This window comes from Orcinus orca, chromosome 9, assembly GCF_937001465.1.
Source record: "Orcinus orca chromosome 9, mOrcOrc1.1, whole genome shotgun sequence".
NCBI classification, from domain to species: Eukaryota; Metazoa; Chordata; class Mammalia; order Artiodactyla; family Delphinidae; genus Orcinus; species Orcinus orca.
Window position 1 is genome coordinate 23,918,899 of NC_064567.1, and position 17,857 is coordinate 23,936,755.

Sequence of the window (17,857 nt, forward strand, 5' to 3'; positions counted from 1 at the left end):
CAGAGACTCCCATACAGGATAAAACCAAGGAGAAACATGCCAAGGCACACATTAATCAAACTATCAAAATTAAATACAAAGAAAAAATACGAAAAGCAGCAAGGGAAAAGGAACAAATAACACACAAGGGAATCCCCATAAGCTTAACAGCTGATCTTTCAGGAGAAACTCTGGAAGCCAGAAGGGAGTGGCAGGACATATTTAAAGTGATGAAAGGGAAAAACCTAAAACCAAGATTACTCCACCCAGCAAGGATCTCATTCAGATTCCAAAGAAGAATTAAAACCTTTACAGACAAGCAAAAGCTAAGAGAATTCAGCACCACCAAACCAGCTTTACAACAAATGCTAAGGGAACTTCGCTAGGCAGGAAACACAAGAGAAGGAAAACCCCTACAATAACAAACCCACACAATTAAGAAAATGGTAATAGGAACATACATATCAATAACTACCTTAAAGGTAAATGGATTAAATGCTCCAACCAAAAGGCACAGACTGGATGCATGGATTCAAAAATGAGACCCATATAAATGCTGTCTACAAGAGACACACTTCAGACCTAGGGACACATACAGACTGAAAGTGAGGGCATGGAAAAAGATATTCCATGCAAATGGAAATCAAAAGAAAGCTAGAGTAGCAATACTCATATCAGACAAAACAGACTTTAAAATAAAGACTATTATAAGAGACAAAGAAGGACACTACATAATGATCAAGGGATCAATCCAAGAAGAAGATATAACAATTGTAAATATTTATGCACCCAACATAGAAGCACCTCAATACATAAGGCAAATACTAACAGCCATAAAAGGGGAAATTGACAGTAACACAATCATAGTAGGGGACTTTAACACCCCACTTTCACCAATAGACAGATCATCGAAAACAAAAATAAGGAAACACAAGCTTGAAATGACACATTAGACAAGATGGACTTAATTGATATATATGGGACATTGCATCCAAAAACAACAGAATACACTTTCTTCTCAAGTGCTCCTATAACATTCTCGAAGAAAGATCACACCTTGGGTCACAAATCAAGCCTTGCTAAAATTAAGAAAATTGAAATCGTATCAAGTATCTTTTCCAACCACAACACTATGAGACTAGAGATCAATTACAGGAAAAAAAAACTGTAAAAAAAATACAAACACATGAAGGCTAAACAATACACTACTAAATAACCAAGAGATCACTGAGGAAATCAAAAAACACCTAGAAACAAATGACAATGAAAACACGACGACCCAAAACCTATGGGACGCAGCAAAAGCACTTCTAAGAGGGAAGTTTATAGCAATACAATCCTACCTCAAGAAACAAGAAAAATGTTAAATACACAACCTAACCTCACACCTACAGCAATTAGAGAATAAAGAACAAAAAAACCCCAGGGGCTTCCCTGGTGGCACAGTGGTTGAGAGTCCGCCTGCCGATGAAGGGGACACGGGTTCATGACCCGGTCCGGGAAGATCCCACACGCCACAGAGCAGCTGGGCCCGTGAGCTGTGGCCACTGAGCCTGCGCGTCCGGAGCCTGTGCTCCGCAACGAGAGAGGCCACAACAGTGAGAGGCCCGCATACTGCAAAACAAAACAAAACAAAACAAAACCAAAGTTAGCAGAAGGAATGAAATCATAAAAATCAGATGAGAAATCAAAAGAAATGAAGGACACAATAGCAAAGATCGATAAAACTATAAGCTGGTTCTTTGAGAAGATAAACAAAATCGATAAACAATTAGCCAGACTCATCAAGGGAAAAAAAAGGAAAAGACTCAAATCAACAGAATTAGAAATGAAAAAGAAGTAACAACAGACACTGCAGAAATACAAAGGATCATGAGAGATTACTACAAGCAACTCTATGCCAATAAAATGGACAACCTGGAAGAAATGGAAAATACAAATAGACCAACCACAAGCACTGAAATTGAGACTGTGATTAAAAATCTTCCAACAAACAGAAGCCCAAGACCACGTGGCTTCATAGGCGAATTCTATCAAACATTTAGAAAGAGCTAACACCTATCCTTCTCAAACTCTTCCAAAATATAGCAGAGGGAGAAACTCTCTCAAACTCATTCTACGAGGCCACCATCACCCTGATACCAAAAGCAGACACAGATGTCACAAAGAAAGCTACAGGCCAATATCACTGATGAACATAGATGCAAAAATCCACAACAAAATACTAGCAAATAGAATCCAACAGCACATTAAAAGGATCATACACCATGATCAAGTGGGGTTTATTCCAGGAATGCAAGGATTCTTCAATACATGCAAATCAATCAATGTGATACACCATATTTACAAACTGAAGGAGAAAAACCATATGATCACCTCAATAGATACAGAGAGAGCCTGAGAAAATTCAACACCATTTATGATAAAAACCCTCCAGAAAGTAGGCATAGAGGGAACTTACCTCAACATAATAAAGGCCATATATGACAAACCCACAGCCAACAGTGCTCTCAAGGGAGAAAAACTGCAACCATTTCCTCTAAAATCAGGAACAAGACAAGGTTGCCCACTCTCACCACTATTATTCTTCATAGTTTTGGAAGCCCTAGCCACAGCAATCAGAGAAGAAAAAGAAACAAAAGGAATCCAAATTGGAAAAGAAGAAGTAAAGCTGTCACTGTTTGCAGATGACATGACAGTATACATAGAAAATCCTACAGACTCTACCAGGAAACTACTAGAGCTAATCAATGGATTTGGTAAAGTAGCAGGATACAAAATTAACGCACAGAAATCTCTTGCATTCCTATACACTAATGATGAAAAATCTGAAAGAGAAATACAGGAAACACTCCCACTTACCACTGCAACAAAAAGAATAAAATATCTAGGAATAAACCTACCTAAGGAGACAAAAGACCTGTATGTAGAAAACTATAAGACAATGATGAAAGAAACTGAAGAAGATACAAACAGGTGGAGAGATATACCATGTTCTTGGATGGGAAGAATCAACATTGTGAAAATGACTATACTATGCAATCTATAGTATACAATGCAAACCCTATCAAACTGCCAATGGCATTTTTCACAGAACTAGAACAAAAAATTTCACAATTTCTATGGAAACACAAAAGATCCTGAATAGCCAAAGCAATCTTGAGAAAGAAAAACGGAGCTGGAGGAATCAGGCTCCCTGACTTCAGACTAATGTACAAAGCTACAATAATCAAGACAGTATAGTACTGGCACAAAAACAGAAATACAGATCAATGGAACACAATAGAAAGCCCAGAGATAAACACACGCACATATGGTCACCTTATCTTTGATAAAGGAGGCAAGAATATACAATAGAGAAAAGACAGCCTCTTCAATAAGTGGTGCTGGGAAAAGTGGACAGCTAAATGCCAAAGAATGAAATTAGAACACTCCCTAACACCACACACAAAAATAAACTCAAAATGGATTAAAGACCTAAATGTAAGGCCAGATACTATCAAACTCTTAGAGGAAAACATAGGCAGAACACTCTATGACATAAATCACAGCAAGATCCTTTTTGACCCACCTCCTAGAAAAATGGAAATAAAAACAAAAATGAACAAATGGGACCTAATGAAACTCAAAAGCTTTTGCACAGCAAAGGGAACCATAAACAGGACGAAAAGACAACCCTCAGTATGGGAGAAAATACTTGCAAACGAAGCAACTGACAAAGGATTAATCTCCAAAGTTTACAAGCAGCTCATGCAGCTCAGTATCAAAAAAACAAAGAACCCAATTGAAAAATGGGCAGAAAACCTAAACAGACATTTCTCCAAAGAAGATATACAGATTGTCAACAGACATATGAAAGGATGCTCAACAGCACTAATCATTAGAGAAATACAAATCAAAACTACAATGAGGTATCACCTCACACCAGTCAGAATGGCCATCATCAAAATATCTACAAACAATAAATGCTGGAGAGGGTGTGAAGAAAAGCGAACACTCTTGCACTGTTGGTGGGAATGTAATTTGATACAGCCACTATGGAGAACAGTATGGAGGTTCCTTAAAAAACTAAAAACAGACTACCATAAGACCCAGCAACCTCACTACTGGGCATATACTCTAAGAAAACCATAAGTCAAAAAGAGTCATGTATCACAATGTTCACTGCAGCTCTATTTACAATAGTCAGGAAATGGAAGCAACCTAAGTGTCCATTGACAGATGAATGGATAAAGAAGATGTGGCACATATATACAATGGAATATTACTCAGCAATTAAAAGAAATGAAATTGAGTTATCTGTAGTGAGGGGAATGAACCTAGAGTCTGTCATACAAAGTGAAGTAAGTCAGAAAGAGAAAAACAAATACTGTATGCTAACACATATATATGGAATCTAAAAAACAAAAAATGGTTCTGAAGAACCTAGGGGCAGGACCGGAATAAAGACGCAGACGTAGAGAATGGACTTGAGGACACGGGGAGGGGGAGAGGTAAGCTGGGACGAAGTGAGAGAGTGGCATGGACATATGCACACTACCAAATGTAAGATAGATAGCTAGTGGGAAGCAGCTGCATAGCACAGGGAGAGCAGCTCGGTGCTTTGTGACCACGTAGAGGGCTGGGATAGGGAGGGTGGGTGGCAGATGCAAGAGGGAGGGGATATGGGGATATATGTACACGTATAGCTGATTCACTTTGTTATACATCAGGAACTAACACAACATTGTAAAGCAATTATACTCCAATAAAGATGTTAAAAAAAATAAGCCCCCCAACACACACACACACACACATACGAGAAAAACTTAAGACAATGTTATTGGTTTCCTAGCAAAGAAAAACATCTAGAAAAAATACCTAAAAGATAAAAGATATGTTATCTAATTTAAATGTCTGCCTATTTTATACAATAGTTTGTCAAAAATATCCTACGTTTCCATACTGGCTTTCCTCAAATGTCTTCACAATGTCTGTTTCAGCGAATGAAACAACAAAAAGGATTTAGTTTCTTGATTTGACTTTGAAAATCTTTAGGAGAAAATAAAAAAAGATGCACTGCTTTATCCATATATGTCCTTTCTAAAAATGACACCTCCATGTATTTCTTTTTTTAAAGTTAAGAACATGTTATATAAAACAACCAAAAAATGTTTCAAATTATGTCTTCCTGGCTGTTTAAAAATTAAATTTAAAAATTCTGTAAGGAAAAGTATCTTTGCCTCGCCATAGGTACACATCAATGCAAAGAGGAATCTCTGCAAGAAAAGGAAGAAACAAGAACCGAAAAAACATCAACCTGGACACACAGGGGTGGAGGACAGGGATAATGACTTGGGAGTCAAGGAAGAAACGATCAAATCCAAATGCCAATTCCAGGAAGGTAGACCATCCAAGGAAAACACACTTCCCACAGATTTGGAAGCAGGTCCCAGTGTCATCCAAACAGTTATTCTTTTCTTAGTGAGTACAATGTGCAAGCACTCCACAAGGTCTTGTGCTTGGGGCAGCATCAAGCTGACATATTACCAGAGCACCTAGCAAGGACACACACAGCCTGGCCCACTGACTACAATCCCCCAGGGAAGGGCAATCCAGACTAAAAGCACTGACCAACAGTTTCTTCCTCATCCATGTTTTCCCTTTTCCAGAAACAAGGGAAGTAACAGTTAAAGCAGGCAGACAATTTAAAATGTATCACAACATCATCTAGCCTGTCAAATTTTGTGTTCATCCGTGATGGCCCAAGGAGAAACTAGAACTGCCAAGCAAACCAAGTGGACCTTGTTCAGAGAGAAGCTGATGCTTCGTCAGCTTTGGTCATGGACCAAGTTCCATGCTGGTGGAAGAACAGAAACAAGAAAAGATGACATTCAGCACATCCCTTTTTTTCCTCTTAAGGCCAGAAAGGTCCCAGGGATCCAGGGCAATGGCCAAGTCAGACAGTACAGCAGATGGGTTGTGTGTATTGGAAAATGAGAGCTACTACAGGCTTGGAATTTTGAAGCTGTTCGTGTTGCAGGTCTGAGCACCTTTGAGGAGGGGGATGGTAAATGCAAGGTGGAAGGAGGGGAGGGAAAAGGAAGGAAAACCACCAGAAGGTTACAGAGACGGAAGGAAAGGAATGGGGAGTATGTGTTGGTACAGGAGGAGATGTTAAAGACTATCAATACCACGTTCACTCTCTGAACAGCAAGAGAGACGTCATAAATCTACCTAGACTTAGTGATCTTATAACCATTTTCCCTTCGGGAAGCTATGATGAGCAACCACCAAAGCAGAAGCATGGAAGAGCGGCAACACGACTCATCTTTGTCTCTCATCTTCAAAGACTCTCCCATGCTGGGGAGCTCAAACCACACACAGCTTTTCTTCCACACAGCTGGCAGCACCACTGGCAATGGGAGAAACTAGTAGAAAATGTGAAAAGCCTCCAGGCTGCCTCAGAGTCAGTCACTGTGACGCACTGGGTTTCCCAAGCCATTATTTCAAAATGTAGCCAACTGATGAGTGATGGAGGGAAACAAAACACCAGCCCCCCAGTGGGAGAAAATCATTTGACGACAGAGGTCCCAGAAAACGGAGAAAAAAGGTCCTTGCCCAATGGGAAACTTGACTGTGACCACAACCATAACAGTTTAAACTTTAAATTTCAGTTGAAAAGATATAAAAGATACTGTGACCATAACTCAGTGACATAAGCATAGCAGGAAAAGAATGAATTCAATCTCCTAGCTTTCTCTCGGGGAGGTAGGAGTCTGGCTGGTAAAAGATAATCAAAGCCACACCATAAAGGTGGTGCAGATTTATCTTCAACACATGCGAACATAACCCTCAAATCTTGTGTTTTGGCTACCACAGGTGTCCCCATTCATTGTTATTTAAACTAAATCTTTGGTGTCAAAAGATTACACTTTCAGAACTATAAAAGGATCAGGTAGATCAATTCAGCAAAAACAGGGCAAAAAAATGTTCACTCCCCTTTAACCGACAAGGAAATTAAGGAAATATAATAAAATAAAAGGAATCCTCATCCAAGGTCATGGAGTTAGGTGAACAAGGACTAGATGTACTTCATACTTCAGGTCCCTTGGTTCCAGGAACCCAAGTTTTCCCACCTCCATCCCAGGCAAGGGGAATCGACCTGCCCTCCCCAGGGTGACTACCAGGAAAACTACACAGTGATCGGTAGATGACCGTTACGTCAGAGAGTCTGGTCAGAGATACCAGGATGACCAGTTGACCCTTTCTGGATTCTTTAAGATCTTACAAAAATAGATTCCTTTGTAATTTACGAGTGAAGAAAATAAGGCAGACTGGAAGAAATAAACTCATCCCAAGTGTAAGAATTTGAACATACACAATATTCAGCTGCATATCTTCTAGCCTCTGAGGTCACAGAAATGTCCTACCTCTTCATTGTAATGTGGGCTGACAACTGTGGACAATGCTACAGGTCTGCATTTGAGGTGCTAGTTTCTATTTCCATCCTAGGAACTTACAAGGTTCCATCCTTTGTGCCCGGCCCAAAAGTTATTCCTAATGCAGCTGTCTGCTTCCATGCCCTCCCTATCCTGGCACACCTGAGGAGTCACAGCTGTCAAAATAACACACCCCTTTTACAAATGAAGAAACAGAGGCGACATGAATGCACAGACCATACAGTTAGGGATGCATCTCTCAGCTCTTAAGATTCACTAGGAAAGTTACGAAGCTTCCCCAGCTCACACCAACGGCCTGAGGCAATATTTCACCAAAATGTTCAACCAATTTCTAATTAGGGCCCAGGTCACTCCGCCTTACATTCCCTCCCCCTCCCTCTTTTTTGGATAAAGGGGTGTCAGAGATTTACAGGCTGCAGAAACTGGGCCTCGTGAGGGGACAATCTGATGCTTAACGGGCCTCTCCTGTCCAGTTCCCCCGGCCCAACCCTCCATCGAAGTCTAGCCTGACAGGCTCTGAGGAGCTGGGCTCAGCAGCAACCCACCAGGCTAAAAGGTACCCAACACACCACAGAAATGGCCAAGCGGAGCCAGTTAGGGACTTATTTACTTCCAGTACATTTGGACTATTGTTGGAGAAGACGGACATTATGAAGCCCAGGTCCCAGGGAATGGGAACGTCAGGGAGCAGTCAGGGGCCATCAAGCGTCTGTCACTTAGAGGTTTAAAATCATAATGAATGATCCAAGTGAAAAATATTAACTTATTGCCTACTAGTTGGGTAAATCCCTCTGTCAAAAATCATTTTTCAAGAGAACAAATTATAAATGCTACACATTTTCAAAAATACGCAGAAACAGCCCCAAAGTTGACCTCCCGCACTGAGTGGCTGCTTGGGCTGCCTCCCGAAGAGCCCACAGGGAGGGCGGCCTCGCAGGCATCCAGCACACTGCCAGCGGGGGAGCGATTAGTTCATAACCATAACTCATATCCAGAAAAACAAAAACATCCTTATTCTACCTGGTTTTTTTTTTTGTGGTACGCGGGCCTCTCACTGTTGTGGCCTCTCCCGTTGCGGAGCACAGGCTCTGGACACGCATGCTCAGCGGCCATGGATCACGGGCCCAGCCGCTCCATGGCATGTGGGATCCTCCCGGACCGGGGCACGAACCCGTGTCCCCTGCATCGGCAGGCGGACTCTCAACCACTGCGCCACCAGGGAAGCCCTCTACCTGTTTTTAAGGTCTTGCTTTTTTTTTGTCAGACAGAGCTATGCCTGAAGTCTCGTTGAAGTGGGGCTCAAGGTCTATATTGTACGAGGAAATTAAAGAAGACAGGTGACAGGAAAACCATCTGTCCAGCTTAGAGCTACACCATGAGCTTTCTACATCCCTTCTCTGTATTCAAAGACTTCCAATCTTTCTTAAGAACGGCCAGATAGAGGACAAATCCCACTACCTCTGTAAAGACTTATTGGGGGATCCTAATCTGATTCCTGACATCAGGAGCTGAGAGCTGAAGAAAGGGTCAGACAGGCTCTTTGCCCCATAGAGGGTGAGGGAGGTCAGACCTGGGAACAGATACTCCAGAAATGGGCACAGGGGAGTAATAGGACAGACAGCCCCCGACTTTACATGGGGAGCCAGCCAGGAATAAGGAACCGTGCTAAGATTCTTACAGAAAAAGAAGTGTGAAAGCAAGAAGCTGTGAAAGGGCTTGGCATATCGACACAAGGGTGAGAAGTTATTTGTGACGTATCATATGGAGGGTAGAGTAGGAAGTAAGACTGGAAACGGAAACATCCCTAAATGACATTATGCTATTTTATATACAACCGGCTTTCCTTTACCTTCATTTAAGGAGTCAGATGCTTTTCTGCAGCCATCTGGGTGTCCCCAGAGTCTGTGAGATGACCATGACTGTGCATATAGAAAGCAATTCTGACAGCAACATGAAAGATGGCAGAGACTAGAAGGAGAACTACTTAAGATGCAGTTGCAGTGATTGAGAGATAAGGAGCATACAGACCAGTAGCCATGGGTAATACTGTGAAAAGGAAGATTTGGAAGTGATAACTATAGCAGAATCAGATGAAATTGGGATGGGGAGACTGCTGATACTAAAGTTTGGGATAACAGGTGGGTGGTGACATTATTTAAGACCAACAACAAAGGTAGCCTAGCCAAGGCAGTTTGTGAGCAGGGAAGAAAATCGTATGGAAGCCAAGAACTACATTTTAGACATAATAGATGACAGCTATCTACTGGCATCTGTATTTGGGTATCTAGTATTCAGCAGCTGGAAACTGATCTTAAGGCAGAGAAAGAAATCAGGGGTGGAAATATTCATATATGAGAGACAGCTGAAGCCATTAAGTGCAGAAGGTCACACAGCAGGTGTGACCTCTCGTCTCTGAAAGACAACTATGATCTGTACAATTCACATTAATATTAATCCATTCTGCCAAGAGACATGTTTCTTATCTCAGTTATTCAAATCTGTTCTTATTCAACTTCACACATTTTGATGTAATCTTATCGCAGTTAGACTGTAGGCAACTTGTGACAGAGATGATATTTTATTCATATTTTTCCTCCAAAAAGGTACCCAACCACCATGTGCCTTTTCTAAACTATTAGTTCCATGAGAACAGGTGTTCGTAAGGCTCAATCCCCAATGTCTTGAACAAGGTGTGGTATGGAGTAGTTGCTCAAGAAATAGTTCCTGAATAATAAAAATGGGTTGACTTCCCCAGGCTGCCACTTCCGGCCTTCTCCTAGGGACTGCCTCCAAAAGGATAAACCTACTCAACCTTTGTCTTCAGAAGAGGACCACCTGCTCATCAGCCCAGCCCAATCACTTTTTGCAGTCAGAAGAGGTGGGAAGGCAAAGTTGCAGCAAAGTTTTCTCGTCCAAAATGACCAGATTAAAGACAAAACCTGAGATTCCTGTAGTTACAGAAGAACACTCATGCACAGCTCCCCATAGCACACACCCTGAGCAGGCGACATGTTACACACGGTGCTTATTATTCCTAATGTCCTATTCATCAGCCTTAAATGGGATGAGCATGGTTCATCAAAAGCTCCTGCCAGGAATGATTTCTCCCAGGCTGAGCCATATTTCAAAACACTAATGATCGAAGTCCAAGTGATGGAGGCCCCGTGACTGTGGCAGCCCTCTTAAGTGGACATCAGCACTCATCCTTCAAGGAAGGGAAACAGGACAGAAGCCCGAGGGTGAGCCTACCGACAACACTAGAAATGTGCTCTCAAGTATTAATTACTCTATACCAATTATCAGCTGGTCTGAAGATGGGACGGCATTAAAGCCCAGGAGGAGTAACGACGGAAAGAATAAACACAAATACCGAAAGACAAGACAGTCTTGTACAAAACTGAAAAACGAGAACTCCAGCCAAGAGTCAACTGGCAAGATAGACAAAGAAGCTAACCTGGGCTTCCCTGGTGGTGCAGTGGTTAAGAATCCGCCTGCCAATGCAGGGGACACGGGTTTGAGCCCTGGTTCGGGAAGATCCCACATGCCGTGGAGCAACTAAGCCCATGCGCCACAACTACTGAGCCTGAGCTCTAGAGCCTGCGAGCCACAACTGCGAGCCACAACTACGAGCCCATGTGCCGCAACTACTGAAGCCTATACGCCCAGAACCCATGCTCCACAACAAGAGAAGCCACCTCAAGAAGAGGCCCGCGCACCGCAACGAAGAGTAGCCCCCGCTCGCTGCAACTAGAGAAAGACTGCATGCGGCAACAAAGACCCTATGCAGCCATAAGTAAATTAATTAATTAATTAAAAAAATTTTTTTTAAAAAAGGAAGCTAACCTACATTTCCGCTGCTTTACTTTCCTAGGGTTGCTGTAACCCAAGCACCACAAACTGGTTGGCTTACAACAGAAATTTACTCTAATGACTTCGGAAGCCTCAAGTCTGACCTCAAGATGTACACAGGGCCGATGCACCCTCTGAAGGCTCTAGGGAAGAATCCTTCCTCGCCTCTTCCTAGCTACTGGTGGCTCTTGGCCATCTCCTTGGCGTTCCATGCCGCAGCTGCGTCACTTCAATCTCCATCTCCACTGTCACGTGTCCTTCCTTCTCTGTCTGTGTCCTACCCTCTTCTAAGGAAGGCACAGGTCTTTGGGTTCAGACCCCACCCTAATCCAGTAGGATTTCATTTTAACCCATTACATCTGTGAAGACCCTATTTCCAGATAAGGTCACCTTCTGAGGTTCTAAAAGGACATGAATTCTGCGGGGACACTATTCATCCTGCTACACCCATCATTATGAAAACACCAGGAAAGACCATCCAAGCCAGCAATCCTCATGGGGTAGAATTGCAGCTTTTTAGGAATACCTGAAAATTTGCCAGAGAAAAGATAACTGGTAAGTGAAAGTAAAATGGCAGTTCCACATATCAACAAAAGAACTCGATTCAGTAAGAACCAAAAGTTTCGCTCAGATTTTAAACGCCTGAAAACAAGGAGCACATAGCCTTTGAGCTCACAACCGCATGGCCTTAATTATGAAGCTGCAGCCCTAAGACACCACTTCAGTCACCCAGCTGTAAAGAATTGGAGGGGACTTCCCTGGCAGTCCAGTGGTTAAGACCTTGCCTTCCAATGCAGGGGGTGCAGGTTCGATCCCTGGTCGGGGAGCTAAGATCCCACATGCCTCCTGGCCAAAAAACCAAAACATACAAAAAAGAAGCAATATTGTAACAAATTCAATAAAGACTTTATAAATGGTCCACATCAAGAAAGTCTTAAAAAAATAAAGAATTGGAGGAATTTCCACCTTAGAACCAAGAGACAATTGTGCATACTACCTTCTTGTACACCCACACGTTGTTCATGCCCTTGGGAAAGAAACACTCAAGCAACCGGAAATATGAGCCTCACTTTCTGGACACAGCAAAAACAGAGGCCACAGAAAGAAAACCTTAAGAGCCTGTGCCTAAAAATTGGACTCACTACTTCTGAATGATGTCTTATTTTGCAAAAACACCAAACCCTTTTTCTTACTAGCAAAGTTATATGTGCTAACCCTATATAGACCCTTGTAAGATGAAACTACCGAATAAAAAAATATTGTGAGAAAAGATAGCAGGAGCTGGGTTTCCTTCCCAACTGAGCACATCTGGACAGTCTCACTTTCCTCTCGTCCACACTGTAAGATATTCTATACACTATCATTGAGCCTAAGCTCAGAAGAATCTATTTGCTGTAAACCAGGAGGTATAGGAAGTTGGAAGATTTGCAATTCAGCACATTTTATAGGGTTTTTGGCACATAAGGGTTATTTTTAAAGCAGGAAAAAAAGCCTGTTCTCTCCCTACCCCCAAACACAGCTGAGCTGATTCAGCACAAATCTCCCCCTAAAATAAAATCCCAATTTGCAGAGAACAGGCATGGAAAGTTCCAGCCCCAAGGACGGCATTTCAGAATCCTCGTTGAAAAGATCAGGAGTGGGTGGCTTCACCACCCACTGACCAAAGACAAGCTGACCAAAAATCAGTTATAAATGTAAGGGCTTCACCAGAGCCTACGAGCGACTTGGGAGTCCAGGGAAGAGAAGTCTTTAAACAACGTGATGCCCAGTAGTAACCAAAGACAGGAGATCCTGAGGGTTCTGGTAGCTAATAAATCATTTCCCATGGGTGAGCATACAGAAGACATTTCCAGGAATGCAGTTTAAAGTTCCAGTTTCTTCATTTAACTAAGAGGTCCTTTCTGAAGAAGGCATTACAATATACACCATACAAATACCACATTTCGCCAAAGAGCTATATGCTCAGCTCAGCACCCTGATGGTCCCTAAAGCACAGAGGTACTCTGCATAATCTGCAGATAAAAAAACCAAAAACCCATCAAGAAGAGCTCTTAAGTGGCAGCAGGGCGAGCGCTACCTTGCTGAGAACAAGCCTCCAGAAACAGGCCATGCTACTGTCATTTCTGCTAATTACCTTCACCAGACAAGGGAGTTGATGAGTCAAGCCAAAGGGTCGAGGGCATCTACAATGACCCTTGTCTCCAGTGCACACTGACACACTCCTGGCCCGTCTAAGTGGGAGAAGTCTTACTTGGAAAAGGCATGGTCAGAAAATACAAGCCATTCAAAATATCACTCGATTTGGTGAATACCTTCAAGCCATTTATTCAAAAAATTTACAGCCACATTGATGGTAACAGCTGGCACTGAGAAAGCAAGGACAAGCAACCTCCCATAAACCTGTCGATTTAAATCACAATGCATTCACAACCTTAGGGCCTGTTTTGATCATTAATGTAAAGGACTTTTCCATAGCGTGAGTGTATCACGTTAATATGAAGTGGAAAATGTGGAGATGACAAAGGAAATGTTTACAAAAACCAAACTAAAATACATTAGAGGTAATTAAGAACAAGAATCCCCAGACTGCCAGCTTTGTACTTAACACAGCGTATTAAGTAACACATGGCAAAAGTATTTTTAAGCAACAGGATAGCCGTGTGATATAGCCCGTGAGAAGAGTGAAAGAATGCTCCTCAGAAAAGCTCCATGACCTTGAAGAGCTCTCACCGGCTGAGTGGAGCACGGCTTCGGCTTCGGAAGGCTACACCGGGTATCTTCAGGGACCAGTCCTCAACCTGTGCTCCTCAACCTGGGCGCGGCCCTGGCCCAAGATAAAAAAGTGACCTGTCCTTCCCCTTCTCCCAGAAGCCTCACCTCTGCCGAGAGATTGAAGAGAAAGGACCATCAAGCTCCACGCTTGCTTAGCACAGGTACCTATGACCTCACATTGTCTGCGTAACTGAAGAACATGTAATCTGACACTGGTTTCTCTGAAGAACAATCTGATGAAACATCACTTCACCGGGACATCTCAAAGACTAATGAGATAATGTCTAGAGGGCTGAAGGCAATCAGAGGGCTGATCCACGGTGCTCTTACTACCTGCGGCTATCTGTAGACGAGGACGATGTGGCTGAAGAGGATCAACTTCTCACAGCAGGTAGAGTACATGTTATACACAAGAACTGGCGTATCCCAAAAAGCACCGTGACCCTGGCTATCTACCCATGATTCAGTACATACAACAGGAAAGTGGGCCTTTCCAGATGCCTTTAAATTCAAAATCATGATTAAAAGCATAGACATCTGGGGTAAGATACCTAATTCCTATGAGTTTCAGTTTCTATGCCTATGAAAATAGAAACGATACATACATCTTTCAGGGTGGAGGTGAAAATTAAGTAAAGTGAAAACAAAATTCAGTATTTTTCCATCAAGAAACAACTCAATAAATGACAGCTCTACTCTTTAGAATGAGCATTATATGAAGTGCCTTAAAAAACAGAAGTCTTTAGGTCATGCTACATATTGGAATAGCATGAAAATCACACATAGGCAGCCACCACCAAAGAACAAATGAGCCCTATCTTCCACAGCTGATTTAGACATTCAGAATATTTTATCCCATAGAAACAAGGCTGTTAACAGTGGTTGGGTTGCCGGCCCGGTTCATAAAGGCACATTAACCTAGAATAGAGATAGTATCATTTACATACAATACCAACCATTCTAGACAGACCAGGTTTACCATGAGTTCAGTTTTGAACCTGCTGGAACTGTAAATCCGGTACACATGGAAATCATTTCCACCCACCCCAAAGAGCCCCACGTCCCCAAAGGTACAACCCTCAAGTAAAACAGGTTTCCAAAAAAGAACAATCTAAAACAATATGAATTAGAAATAATTCCCTAATTCATAGCCCAATAACTTCCCAAACGTCTGCATTTATCAAGAAAATTACCCAATTTTTAGTGCCTAAAGAGTCAACCTAGTTTACGGAACAAATTTTAATGGCATAAAAATCAAACAAAGGCAGCCGTTGATTTACAAATGAGCCTCATCCCCCAAATTTACTTATATCAACAGAAACAGTGACAAAACCTTTAGGGAACAGACGAATTGGGGGATAGAGTTTCTGGAGATAGATGCTCGTCCAGGCTCTCCTATCTATTGCCAGGGCTGAAGCTTCATCGCTTCTTGCAATTTCATCTCATCGACCATTTTTGACCCTTCAATTGTCCAAACAAGTTACAACTTTGAACACAATGGTTCCCATGGTGATAGAAATTTTGCAATCAAGGGACAGGAGTTACAGTGATTCATATGTCATTTATAAATGCTGTATTAAACAGATTAAAAAATATTTAGAGATTTTATGAAATAGCTGGAGAAAATTCCCAGTGAAGATCCCAGCTATTATTACCTTATTCCACTGAGAGCAAAATGACTTAGGCACACAAACTCTTGCTTTCCTTGGGCTGACCGTCTCTAAACATTAAGAAAAAAAATGTACACAGAGAAAGAAACTGCTCCTGCTATCAGAAGAGGACCTTAGCTCTGGTTCTCTTAGGAGGGCATCTCACCATTTTATACTCACTAAGGATGCCATTCTGGAAAATGAAGGGACATGTCGAAGTTACCAAGGATTCCATGCGTCCACTACACTGGGACCATGAAGAAACCCAGAAGAAATTAGCAAGACAGTTCTCTCCTCCATGCATATTCCTTAGTCATATTTTAGTGAAAGCACAGATGGAAGATGGTAAACAAGGGATGGGGAGGGCATTCTACCAGGCAGTATAGCAATTCAGACAGCTTCTGAAACACTTCCAGGATACGCACATAACCCACCTCTCCCTTAAACCAGATAACACACACACACACACACAAATATACACTCCAATACAAGCAGATACACATTTTGTGGAAGCTGGAACCAGGTGACACCCAAATCTGCACAAGGGGTTGATGGCAGTCAAATTAGTTGCGCACTGATTCACATATCTTGACCTCAGACCTGAGAAAGTCAGGCAATGCTAGATTCTAAACGAAAGCAGTATTATTAAACAAAACCAAACCACATAATGCAACAGGCACCTGGAAAAACATGAATGACTAGTATTATCCTGGATTCTCATCCATGAGAGAGGAAAGGCAAATAATATTCCCAGTTCACAAATGCTAAAACCAAGGCTCAGAGAGGTGCCTGGTTACTTTAAGGCATTTAGCCAGAATTAAATCTCGGGAGTGAACCAAAGTGAATTTCCATAACTGAAATGGAGGCCACTGGATCTAACAAAGCACCTCACCACTTTACCTTCAATCCCAATGCTCTACAGTCTAGAAGCCCCTCCAAACTTCTTATTATAGACTCTCTGGGGTGGTCAAATAATAGTCTGGGCAGAGAAGATGATTTTTACCTCCATTATCTTGTTTAAGCTGTGACAGGCTGTACTAATCAGCTTTCGTGCACAGGCACACACAGGCACACATGCTCTCTCTCGGTGCCTCTTAATCACCATGTGCTGCACTGAACAGCTGCAGAGGTCTGAAGGGAATTGGCAGAAATGTGTGATGATGTGCTAGCCACCCCCCTGAGGCAGCCACTGCCCTGTCTGCTCCCAGACTCCAAAGCACATGGGTGTTCGCTGTCACAACTGATGGGCCCAGAAGACAGGCAAGTGGTTTCAGGTGGTGAGTCAGGAAAAGCAGTTTGCATCAGGAATGTTCCAGCCCAGCAGAGCTTAGCTGCATCCTTCTCCCTAGGCAGGGATACAGTATTCATCGTTTACACAGTGTCACCGTGGGGGACAAAACTTGGGCTCAGCACAACTAGAATCCAATCAACTCTGATGCAGAGGAAACAGTAAATGAGTTTTCTCGCACCAAGAAGGAGCCTAATTGCTTAAGAATTGCCGCCATATCTGACACTGGAGGTCAGTTCTTTTATCCTGAGACAGAGGACTTACAAAGGCCCAGCAGGCACATAGTGTTTGAAAGCAGAGGCCTGGGCTAACTTTCTAGAACCACTCAGCAGCTGCTACCCTGAGCTGTGATCTCTGCTCCTAGGGACGAAGCACAATCAGGGAAGGGCAATATTCAAACAAACCAGGTGGAAGCCAGAATACACACCACACAACTGGCTGTGCACGAAGCAAACATGCGCTGCCACTCCTTTCAGTGTGGTTTTGGATGGATCTCAATAGAAATGAACACGTGCAGGGGGAATTCCTTGCTTGTCTCTATGCCATTGTTTATGAGTCAGGAAATTAGTGATATGGTATCAACTTGGTGAAACAGACGTCAGACATTCAATCAGATAACAAGAGATCTAGAAATTGAAAGAGGCTGAAAGCCATCATTTGCACTACACTTCATGAATGAATACAGCATTCTGTCAATGTTTTATACAATGACAAACGAGCCTATTTTCTCAAGGAATCTGAGGAGATAAATACTTGTTTTAGGGAATCCAGTTTGGTTTCTCTACCTCAAAATCAGCAATTTCATCTTTTGCCCAGCTTCAAAATCTCTTGCAATAATTTATCATTCTAGTAACTACAGTACTTTGACAAACCTCTCA

General features: G+C 42.4%; 1 protein-coding gene across 1 annotated transcript in view; it reads right to left on the reverse strand.

Annotated features, from left to right (window-relative positions):
• Positions 1-17,857, reverse strand: part of SND1 (staphylococcal nuclease and tudor domain containing 1) — a 418,878-nt gene that overhangs the window by 243,576 nt on the left and 157,445 nt on the right. The gene's annotated exons all lie outside the window — the stretch shown is intronic.